Raw genomic sequence first — 9,595 nt, forward strand, 5'->3', positions numbered from 1 at the left:
TAGGGATGCACCGATACCACTTTTTCCAGTACTCGCCCGATACCGATACATTTATTTTTGGTACTTGCCGATACTGAGTACCGATACCGATACTTTTATTGCATTTGTAAATTTTTTAAATACTGGTTATAGAAACCAAAAAGGTATGCATAATGTTAGTTGGTTTACTTCATTTATCAAATAGACAGTCAAACCAAAATGTATTCAGACACCTTCAACATTTCTCCCATTATCATTGTTTTTGACATATCTGACCGAACTACAAACTTTCCAGTGATGTCTGTGAGAAAGACATATTCACTCGACAAGCTCGCGCGCTCAATCCACTCAGCGTGCTTTGTTTATCAGCTCGCACACATCAGCTCGCACACATCAGCTATACAGGCGTTAATACTGAATGTTTAACATTATATTCATTGCATACATATACTTCGTAGTAGACACCCTTAACTGCTGTCTGTTGTTCTGTTGTCGGTGTTTCTTTGTTTGAATATGGCGCTTATCACATGCTGTGTGGTATCGGCTTTTGGTATCGGGGCATTTTAACGAGTACGAGTACAGGAGCTCAGTATCGGGCCCGATACCGATACCAGTATCGGTATCGGTATCGGTGCATCCCTAATTAAAGCATGTCAACATATTCTGTTACACCAAATACACAATATAATGATCTTTAAAATAGCATCATATGACCCCTTTAAACCATTAAAAAAACATTTTTGTTGAGATAAACGTTACTGAAGTAAAGTAAAATATAAAAAACATACGTTTATTTGAAGAGTTTGGTTCCAAAACGCGATAAACTAAAATTCTCCTTCGATTATGAACGCAATATTGCGTAGCTTGTCAGTGATCTACGGCTCTGTGTATTAAATGCAGCTCCATCTGAAAGTACGTGATGGAGATTTACTACTAATCACAGAACCGACTTTACTGACGAGATGTGCATGACAATCACATGCGATTTATCGTGCAGCTCTAAAAAAATTTATAATTTTGACGGCATTGATGAACCTGTGGTGGTCTCTGCGGTGGGGAAGAAACGTAAGCTATTAATAAGATTAGTATTGAGCAAGTTCAGAGACTCATATGTGGATCAACTTACTTTGTTGTGTATTTACAACAGTTTCAATATGAACTTTTATATTGATTCAATGGATTTATTGCATTTTGGGGAAAAATTATCAGTTTTTATAATACATTTTTGAAAATCAAAATCTGGATTTGAATTTTTAATGTTATTATAACCCAAAGATGCTATGTGAAAGTTTGAAACAGAAAATAGTGGTTTTCATCTCGCCAATTTCTTGGTAAAGAAAACACATTTTTACTCAAATTAATCAAAATGGATTTATAGCATTTTGGAACCAAACTCTTCATTTTATTTCAGCTATTACCAAAGAAAATTCTCCGTTCAGTTTAACTTTACATACAAAAATAAGTAAAACTATATAAATTAAACAAAATAATAAAAATGAATGAAAGCTGTGACATGTAAAAAAAAAAAAAACTAAAACATAAAAAATTACTACTGTAATTAAATAATTCAAATTATTAAAACTTAAAACAATTAAAGTGAAAACAGAAAGAATACAATTCAAAAATAATTCAAAATATTACAAAAAACTGTAATTATATCAATAATGCTAAAATAACACAAAGACCAACAAGGATATTGATTCAGGAACATGTCTTGTTTGGTATCATGGCCTGTTCTTTTACCATGCTATTTAATGATTACCATATTCATATACTGTGGTATTTACACAGAGCCATCATATAACTTTCTGCTTCTTTTCTGTTAGTGAAGCTGTCTGCATGTGATGTCGTTTATTTGATGCTGTCTTTCCAAACTCACATGTGAACATGAGGCGTTTCAGAACTTGTTTTCAGCCTTAAAGGCACAACTTTGACAGTTAATTTCACACATGACTAATGAGAGATGATGGCATGTATGAAGATTGTTGTGTTGTGAGTTCTGCTCAGAGACATTTCTAAAAAATTGCCACTTAAATTACAATAATCAGAATAATTTTTCTCACCTCAAGACCAAAGTGCCAGGGTGGTAAATGACTTAAGTTGCCATAAAGGGGTTAAACAGGGAGTGCAGAAAAACATTCACCAAAGTTGATTTGATTTATGTATAACTAATTAAATACAATGTGGGTGATATTCCAATGAAAACCAAATTATTTTTTAGGGATGCAGTATCGGTATCGGGCCCGATACTGAGCTCCTGTACTCCTCGTTAAAATGCCCCGATACCAAACGATACCACACAGCATGTGATAAGCGCTATATTCAAACAAAGAAACACCGACAACAGAACAACAGACAGCAGAAAGGAGTTAAGGATGTCTACTACGAAGTATATGTATGCAATGAATATAACGTTAAACATTCAGTATTAACGCCTGTATAGCTGGTGTGCGCAAGCTGATAAACAAAGCACGCTGAGTGGATTGAACGCGGCGGTGCAGATGCGCGAGCTTAGAGGATAGCAAAATAAAGTAAACTGTGACAAATCATACCCAAAAACTCTTCATACAGTGGACTACCAGTAAAATTGATGCAAATTTGGATCCAAAAATTATTCAGGCCGAGTCTGGGAAAAAACACTGAAGTTGAGGTTTGCATGAAGCTGGGTGACAGCATGCCCAGGAGACTACAGGCTGTCATTGAGGCTAAGGGTCACCCGACTAAGTATTGATAGTTGTGTAAATACTGTCATACTAACAGCTGTTTTATTTTGGTTGATTGTAATCTATTACATACCTTTCTATCAAAGTTATCTAACATTATCAAGCTGAATTTGTTCTCACACAGTTTAACTCTGAGTTCTTGTCATATTTTATTAATATTTTCTAAACTATAGCGAATAAACTGTGATAATGTGAGAAATGTTGAAGGTGTCTGAATAAATTTCGGTTTGACTGTATCTATTTGATAAATGAAGTTAACCAACTAACATTATGCATACCCTTTTGGTTTCTATACACAATATTTAAAAAATTTACAAATGCAATAAAAGTATCGGTATCGGCAAATACCAAAAATAAATGTATCATTATCGGGCGAGTACTGGAAAAAGGGGTATCGGTGCATCCCTATTATTTATGTATATACACTAACATTTAAAAGTTTGATGTCAGTAAGATTTTTGTTGTTGTTGTTGAGGGTAAGGGTTAGGATCATAAATACAGTAAAATTGTGAAATAGTATTACACTGTAAAATAGCTGTTTTTATGCTATTTTCTATCAAAGTGAAAGTCTGTATTTTCAGCATCATTACTCCAGTCTTCAGTGTCACATGATCTTCAGAAATCAGTATAATATGCTGAATTGCTGCTGAACAAACATTTTTTATTATTATCAATGTTGAACATTTTTGTGGAAACTATGATACATTTTATTTTTCAGAATACATTTAATATTTCAGATACATTTTATTTTTCAGGATTCTTTGATAAATAGAAATATTTTGTAACATTATTAAAGTTTTTACTGTCCCTTTTGATCAATTTAATGCATCCTTGCTGAATAAAAGTTTTAATTTAAAAATGTTTTATTAATTAAAAAAAACGTTTTGAATAGTAGTGTGTATTTATATATCAGTGTAACTAAGTTCAGTATCCTGTTAGTCATGCAGATCATCATATGTTTCCTAAGAATGACCTGAAGATTATCGGCATTGTCTCAGACTTTTATGTACATGGAGTTTCAGCTTCACTTGAGACAAGCTTATTCATCGAAATGTCCTTCTCTTCTCACATATTTGTTTAGAGCTGTTTTAGTTTGTAAACGGTGCTTGATCTGTGCAGAGTTCTCTCCTGATTCAGACCAGACCATTTTTTTCACTGAAGAACAGTCTTAATGATGGATTTGTTTCTTTCAAACACACAGCTTTTGTCTTTACAAGCCGTTAATTGATAAACTGGAGTGGTGTGGATTATTGTGATGTTTTTATCAGCTGTTTGGACTCTCATTCTGACGGCACCCATTCACTGCAGAGCATCCATTGCTGAGACAGTGATGCAATGCTACATTTCTCCAAATCTGACGAAGAAACAAACTCATCTAACATCTTGGATGACCTGAGGGTGAGGACATTTTCAGCAGGTTTTCACTTTTAGGTGAACTATTCCTTTAAGTGCATCGCTTCATTAGATTAGCAATATTCTAATATCTATTAGAAGGATGTTTTGGATTTTGTCACAAGGTTTTGAAACGTTTTTTGGCCGAATGACGTGTTGAACCAACGTAGAACAGAGTAACTCCTGTTTTCATTTGTAATTCAGTCTTCCTTTCTTCCATTTATTTATTTATTTCTCAGGTTTCATGATTCAGGTCGACTGGTTCAGACTAACTTCTCTCTCACATTATTTTCACAGTATTTTCTTTCTAGCGCTGTAAAATCGACACCCAGAAGAGGTATTACGCTGCGAGTCTATGTCTTAAATGAACGTATGAATATAAACACACCAGGCTAATTTGGCGGTGTGATTTTCTTTTCAAACAAAGGTAATTAGCGGCGCTGTTGCCTCTGATTTAGTCCAAGGTCTGTAATTTATCATCTTCATGCATAATGAACAAACCACACAAGAAACTAGTGTTGAATTCAGATGAGCGCAAAGCAGACGCAGAGTTTGTGCCTGACGCCTGTGAAATCATTTCATGCACCAAATGAGTAAAAAATAGTTTGCGGCTTTAAAGATGATTGACGTTTCGGTACATTGAGGAAATTTCCCATCAGATTGTCGAGTGTCTTCAGGTTTCGATTGGCTGTAAGAGTGTTTTCACAAAACAAGATCTTGAGGACGAGTTTCCTGCTGTTGAACATGGGATGAGTATTAAGACTGACATGGATATCCTATAATGCTTTTGGCCTGTCATTTATCATTACTTGACATCGAATTTGCATTTAATTGCAGATTTGAAATGTGCAATCTAGTGATTGTTTCAGATGGTTTTACCATGTAGGTACTGCTATGGTAGTTGATGGTAGGCTGCAGTATAGGAAATGCTGATATGTTGTTGCACGACTGTGTCTCTCATGAAGTGTAGATGTTTTCTGGCTATCTAACAATCTTGTACACATGCTTTTGGGCGATCAAAGCATTTCTACTTGACGCTATCTGCAGTTTTGCCAATGGCGCTTTGTTCTGATCCTCTCGGTTTAACTTGAAACTACTGTCATGTACAAGAAAGACACTAAAGTACCATCATGAATTCAGATCAGTGATGCTTGAGAGATGAGACGTGACCCACAAAGTTTTTTTCTTTTCTTTTTTTAACAGCATAAATACATATGAAAGTAATCTGTTTTAATTCTTCCCAAATTTCTCCCTCTTCCCCCTCAAAATTAAACATTTTGGTTTAATGGTTCTCCATTTTGATGGTTAATTTACATTTTATTAATCAAAAAGCATGTCTAATTAATTGAAATCCTGAAATTATTAACAGCAATTTATAAAAAGTTTAGCAAAAACTAAAATTTTTAGGGCCTTTCTTTCTTTCTTTCTTTCTTTCTTTCTTTCTTTCTTTCTTTCTCTTACACAGAGACATTTTGATCAGATTTTTTTTTATGTTCATCCAATCTCATTTTGTAAATGACTTTTCTTTCTGATTTAAAGATGTTTTCTTTGGTGATTTATTCATTTGTGTTTCCTGTATTTCTCACATACAAAAATCTGGTTGCAAACGTCTCTTTTCTTTACTCAAATGTTGATCTGGGAAACTATCCAAAGTGAAAACTGCATCTCTACATTTTTACTTTAGTAAAACCATGGTTATTTTTTAAGGGATTTGTATTTGTATGCTTGCTTTCTTTTTTCTTTGTTTTGTTTTTATAACTGTACTGTCTTAATGGTTTGATGTTTTGTATTGTTTAATAATAATAATAAAACAAAAAGAAATCAGAAAAAAGATTTGCGCTCCGCTCTCCAAAGTAATGATCTGAATCAAATGACTCGCGATCCGAGCCCTGAAATCACGATTAAAAATGATGATTCGTGAATCATTATTCAGATAGAACTTCGAAACGCAGATCGCGAATCATCATTTTAAATCGTGATTTCAGGGCTCAGAACGAGAATCATTCAATTCGCGAAATGACTCACAAACTCGCTTCCAATTTCCGATCTAAATCAAAAGATTCACAATCCACACTCCAAAGTTTCACCCATCACTATATGTGCTTTTTAAAATCATTACAAGCGATGTCAGAATTCGAAAATCAATGGCTCTTTTGATCTGGTTTTTGCTAGTTAATCGCTTGAACTGAATAATCGAAGTCACGAGTCTGAATCAATCGGCGGTTCCAGCGTAAATGACTCACTCAATGTTTACAGGACACTGTCAGTACTACTATTGGCTTAGCTCACTAGTGTCATGACATTAACTAAAATAAGAAAAAAGTAAAAGTTTTGTTTTTATAACTGTACTGTCTTAATGGTTTGATGTTTTGTATTGTTTAATAATAATAATAAAACAAAAAGAAATCAGAAAAAAGATTTGCGCTCCGCGCTCCAAAGTAATGATCTGAATCAAATGACTCGCGATCCGAGCCCTGAAATCACGATTAAAAATGATGATTCGTGAATCATTATTCAGATTGAACTTCGAAACGCAGATCGCAAATCATCATTTTAAATCGTGATTTCAGGGCTCAGAACGAGAATCATTCAATTCGCGAAATGACTCACAAACTCGCTTCCAATTTCCGATCTAAGTGTAAGATTCACAATCCACGCTCCAAAGTTTCACCCATCACTATATGTGCTTTTTAAAATCATTACATGCGATGTCGGAATTCGAAAATGAATGGCTCTTTTGATCTGGTTTTTGCTAATTAATCGCTTGAACTGAATAATCGAAGTCACGAGTCTGTATCAATCGGCTGTTCCAGCGTAAATGACTCACTCAATTGATTCGGTTTGTCTGTTCCTCAGCTTTTCGCGTCTTCAGTCATGTTTACACGACACTGTCAGTACTACTATTGGCTTAGCTCACTAGTGTCATGACATTAACTAAAATAAGAAAAAAGTAAAGTAAAAGTATGATGTTTACAAATAAAAAAAAATTATATTCCAAAGATAACGTCCAACACAAATCTATGGACCTATTTAGGCGAGGTAACTGGTTTACTGCTAACAAGTGAATAATAAGATGAGCTGCACCTCAAAATACATGTTAGATGGATTTTAATAGTTTAATTTAATTAGTAATCAGTAGCATGTCTAATTAATTAAATTCATTAAAAAATAACTTAAAAAATAGGGCCCTATGAATTTTAATTTTTATTGTTTTTCTTCAGAAATTCAGGTTTTTTAATTTAAAAGATTGGTCAAATTTTAGTGCACAACACAGGTTTACACTTAAAATTAAAACCTTGAAGTCTGGAGTAATGATGCTGAAAATTCAGCTTTGTATCACAGGAATAAACTACATTTTACAATATATTCAAAAAGAAAATAATTATTTTTAAATGTAACGGTACTTTATAATATTTCTGTTTTTTGTTATTTTTTTCAATAAATAAAGCATGTTTTAAATAAAGCAGAAGAGAATACTTTTTAAAAACATTTAATAATCTTATGACCCCAAATTTTTTAACAATACTGTGTGTGTATATATATATATGTATGTATATAAAACTTTTGAGCCTACCTCTAAAACGTTTTCATATTTTGGTATTTCCACAGCATATTCTGTAAGTTCAATATCATCTGTTCAGTTTTATTTTTATACTGTAATACGTCCTTGTGCCTGAATGAATGATTTATAGATCTCAGCGAATGTTTAACCATTAAATCTGAGTGTACCGACGGGTCAAACTGAGGTTAAATGCCTTTTAAAGCATAAAGTTGGTGTTTTTGACAAGCTATTTGTGCAGTGAAGCGTGTGTTAATTGCAGTGAGTGATAAGCTCTGTGTCAGTGTGTGAATGTGTGCCGATCTTAATCAGAACCACCTGTTTCTGTGGACATTAATGAGCAGGACGCTGGAAATGTTCTTCGCTCACATGGAGACTGTGACTATAATGAGACCTGACCAGCTCACAGTGTGTAAACAGCTGCCCTGAAACCACTGCGGTGCTCTTGTCTGGTTGCGTAGCTCACTTGAAGAGGCTTATTGATTGTATAAAATAGCAGCTACAGCATTATGATTGCACTTCATCTGTGAAGTATTATTATTATAGAAGATTATTATCATACTACTTATTTTCCTCTACTGCAAACAACAAAAAATAAAATCTGCTTAAAATGTACTCACCCTCAGGCCATCCAAGATGTAGATGAGTTTGTTTCTTCATCAGATTTGGAGAAATGTAGCATTGCATCACTTGCTCAGCAATGGATGCTCTGCAGTGAATGGGTGCCGTCAGAATGAGAGTCCAAACAGCTGATGAAAAACATCACAATAATCCACACCACTCCAGTCCCATCAGTTTACATCTGGAGAAGACAAAAGCTGTGTGTTTGTAAGAAACAAATCAGTAAGTTTTTAACTTCAAACGGTTGCTAAGTTCATAATCCATAATAATGCTTCCTCCAGTGAAAAAGTGGTCTGGTCAGGAGAGAAATCTGTGCTGACCAAGCACTGTTTACAAGCCAAAACAGCTCTAAACAAGTATGTTGGTGTATTTTTATGTGAGAGACAACATGCTTTTTCACTGGATGAAGTGTTATTATGGATAATGGATATTTTAGATGGAAGCAACTGTTTGAAGTTAAAAACGTCTTAATGATGGATTTGTTTCTCACAAACACGCAGCTTTTGGCTTCTCCAGATGTTAACTGATGAACTGGAGTGGTGTGGATTATTTGTGGATTATTGTGATTATTTTATCAGCTGTTTGGACTCTCATTCTGACGGCACCCATTCACTGCAGAGCATCCATTGCTGAGACAGTGATGCAATGCTACATTTCTCCAAATCTGTTTCCATGATGAAACAAACATCTTAGATGGCCTTAGGGTGAGTACATTCCTTTATCCAATGAAAAATACAATAGTTCATTGTTTATTCATGTTAGTTCTCAGTGCATTAACTATTGTTAACAGATATGACTTCTGATTTAAAAAATGCATTGGTAAAGATTAACAATAAAATCATTCCTGCAAACTTTTTTTACAAGTAAATACTATTTCAGTCGTTCTACTTCAAAGCTTCACATTTAAATCAATGTGTTACTTGCCCTTTCTTTGTAACTGTAACACTTCAAATGAACGTTAAAGACTCATTTGTAAAATACGAACGAACATCCAAGTCGTGGGCTCGATTTCTAGGGAATGCATGAACTGATAAATTATACTTTGAATGCAACAGACAAAAGTGCATATATGCACTTATCCAAATGCAAGTGGAAAACTGTAACCAAGATTAATAAATACTGTGGAAGTAGTTCCTGTAAACTAATGGTCACATATGAAACTTTATTATAATGTATACCCAATATAGCATTTATGCATACAATTTTTAGTCAGAAGTACACTGGGCAGAAAGAAGTACACTAGTATTGCCTTCTAAGCTAGATATGTAGTCTTAGCTCATTAAAGGGGTCATATGATGTTGTTAAAAAGAACATTATTTTG

The sequence above is a fragment of the Sinocyclocheilus grahami genome, unplaced genomic scaffold, assembly GCF_001515645.1.
Source record: "Sinocyclocheilus grahami isolate Dianchi unplaced genomic scaffold, SAMN03320097.WGS_v1.1 scaffold229.1, whole genome shotgun sequence".
In the NCBI taxonomy this organism is placed as follows: domain Eukaryota; kingdom Metazoa; phylum Chordata; class Actinopteri; order Cypriniformes; family Cyprinidae; genus Sinocyclocheilus; species Sinocyclocheilus grahami.